This window comes from Elaeis guineensis, chromosome 11, assembly GCF_000442705.2.
Source record: "Elaeis guineensis isolate ETL-2024a chromosome 11, EG11, whole genome shotgun sequence".
NCBI lineage: Eukaryota > Viridiplantae > Streptophyta > Magnoliopsida > Arecales > Arecaceae > Elaeis > Elaeis guineensis.
Genome location: NC_026003.2, coordinates 54,483,374 through 54,486,471, shown reverse-complemented (window position 1 = coordinate 54,486,471; position 3,098 = coordinate 54,483,374). Strand labels below are relative to the sequence as shown.

At 33.9% G+C, this 3,098-nt stretch overlaps 1 non-coding gene across 1 annotated transcript; it reads right to left on the bottom strand.

The window, feature by feature from the left end:
- Positions 1-2,357: 2,357 nt before the first annotated feature.
- Positions 2,358-2,466, bottom strand: LOC140852720 (small nucleolar RNA R71). Its single transcript, XR_012135621.1, has one exon. It is a non-coding gene; the product is annotated as a small nucleolar RNA R71 (small nucleolar RNA).
- Positions 2,467-3,098: the final 632 nt, after the last annotated feature.

Here is a 3,098-nt window from a genome sequence, read left to right as displayed (position 1 = left end):
GATCCAATGGCCAAAACTTCATCAGAATCTAGATCCAACAACTGACATTCGATCCGACTTTGATAAGGATTAAAACTATAGATTTTGATCAGATCTGGGCGGTCCGAAGCTGATCCGATGGCTAGGAATATTCCTAGGGAGATTAATATGATTTCTAAGGGTTTTAGGACTCCTTTTCCTATCAAAAAATTATGAAAAATTTATCTATAAATAGGAGATTCGAGAATAAGCTTTGGGAGCAGAAAAATTAAGTAAAAAGTATAAAAAAAAATAGAAAAAAAATTAAATAGCTTGAACGACCAAGAAAAAGATGGAGAGAAGCCAGTTCACTCTACGGAGTATGACGAAAGATGGAGAAATCATCAACCATCTTCCCGATGAGGCTTGACTGATCAACATCAGATCCTTATTATAGTTTTATTTTTATTTTATTTTATTATTCTTTTTAAATTTTTTGTACTTGAATTTTAATTTCAATTAATATAAAATTTATTTTTCTGCACTTTAAATTTTTGTCTTTTATTTTTTGCATGTAGATGCTAGGATCTAATTAGTAGATCTTAGTACCAATTTATGTTTATACTTTTTAAATTTTTATTATTTATTTTTATTATAAATAGATGCTAGGATCTAGTTAGTAGATCTTAGTACCTGATTTATTTTTCGTACTTTTAATTTTTATTTTCTGACTTAAATTACTTTCTCCAAAATTTTATTTTCTTTCTGTAAAATTAAAGATTTTAAATCAAAATCCTACTTTCTCTATGAATTTGACCCAACTCACTATTTTTTATATATTTTTAATTTTTATTGAAGTCAAAATTTGATTGATAATCACGGTGTTCGAACGACAGCATCGCGATCGTATCAATTTTTGGCGCCATTGTTGGAGAAGGCACCAATTTTAATGATTGATTTTTTTGGTTTTCTTATGACTATTGCTTACTAATTTTTTTTATCTTTTTGCAGAAAAAAATTCAAAAAAAAAAAAGAGAGATAGAAAGCTTCCAAATTGGTGAGATCAATCCTAACCCTAGCCTTAACTATTTTTTTTAGTATTAATTACTATTTTTTTAATTAACCTAAAATGCATCCACATAAATCTAATAAAAATTGTATGACAAGAGTAGAAACTTAATTTTTAGGAGCATTCATCATTGTAGATTTATTTTTGATGATCACTGGAGACAAGGTAAGCTTTTAAGTTTTATTAGTTTCATGCATCTAATTTAATTGCATAGAACCCCTTATTTGAAATTGGTTGTGCATATTCATCTCAAATAAATTTAAGGGCAACACCCATAACAAGATAAGGTGAAGATTTCATCACCCTCTCTTAGCCCAAAAACAACCAACCAGCATCCCACATTAACCCTAGCCTAACTAAAATCAAGTAGACATGGGCCTCTAGGATCAATTGAGTTCAGTTTGAGTATTGTGGTCAAGTCAAGTACAAAGTAAGTTTGGACTCACCCCTGAAACTAGTGTCTAAGGCTAGAGGTTACAAAAGCTCTGCCTAAGTGGACTCGTAGTTATTTAATTGATTCCGTTAACTTACCTGGCCAATTCAATTGGTGACTAAGGCAAGCAATGGGGGGACCCCCCCGATCCCACCTCTTACCTGGCTAGTTGAAGGAAGTGAGAACAAACCCAATTTGTATCTTGACTAATTCACTCTACATCGAACTGTTAGGTGTAAAAAATCCATAGGTGTCTAGGTTTAATTGTTTGCTAACTTGATTGTAATTAATACTAAATCATAACTAATTCTTCCCACCTTATGTATCTAGATCTAGGGCTCTTTTCTTTCTTCTCTCTCCTTTTTCTCTTAAAAAAAAAAAAAGATGATACAAAAACAAAACTTGAATCATACATTAAGATTTGTACTGGTATATGCAAGGTAGAAGATCTCTCTATCCTGACCTAGTTAAACCCAATCCTGAGATTGAACGGTTGATTCATATTAAACCTGAAAATCAGATGGCTGGAGATCCTAGAGAACCACCTAGGCAGATAAGAAATATTTTATTCCTTCCATCTATAACCCATCGACTTGTATCCACTTACCTGATATCCCTACAAGCACTATGAAATCAAGTCGACCACAATCCAGATGCTTCTATCTTTCTATGGGAATACTAATGAAGATCCTTACAAGCATCTGGATGAGTTCTTAAAAATTTGTTCCACAGTGAAAATTTAAAATTTTACTGATGATGCACTTAGATTGACCTTATTCTCCTTCTCACTTAAAGACAAAGCCAAGTACTGGCTTGGCACAATAGGAAGACCAATCCAAACTTGGGCTAAAATACAGCACGAGTTTGTTAAGAAATTCTATCCCATAGGTTGAACCAACACCATGAGGTGAGCCATCACTGGATTTGCTCAGCTTCCAGGAGAACAAATTCATGAATCATTGGAGAGACTTAAGGAACTTCTTAGAAAATGCCCACATCATGGTCTGTCTAAGTGGCAAATTGTTCAAGCTTTTTATGAGGGTTTAGGTGACCAATACAGAAGATGGTAGATGCATCTTGTGGGGGTGTATTCATGAGTAAAAGTGAGGATGAAGCCTACACTTTATTTGAAACTTTGAGTAAAAATTTAATCAATCATGCTTCATTATCCTCCTACGAAAGATCAATCCCTCACCAAAAGCAGACAGGAATTTTTGAGATCAAGCAAACAGACTCTAGTCCTAAGGACGATCTGAACCTAATAGCCCAAAGATTAGATAAAGTCGACCTTCTTGCCCAGAAATTTGATCAGTTCCTAGCATTAGGTCAATAATCTCCTACACAATACACACCACCACCTAATTATCAGAAGATTTATTCTATCTATGATAACCTGGCCCATCATGTGAGTGAATATCCCACGACTGCACAGTTTCCACCTTTCATTCAAGAACAAGTTCAAGCTGCCTAAGGTTACTCCAAACCTGTCAATGATCTATTCTCTAACACATATAATTCAGACTGGAGGAACCATCCTAATTTTTCTTGGAGACCCCAATAGACTCAGGCTCAGACCCAAATTTTCTTTTGCAAAACTTTCAGAGTAAGCCTCCATACCAGAATTATGCCTACAATAGA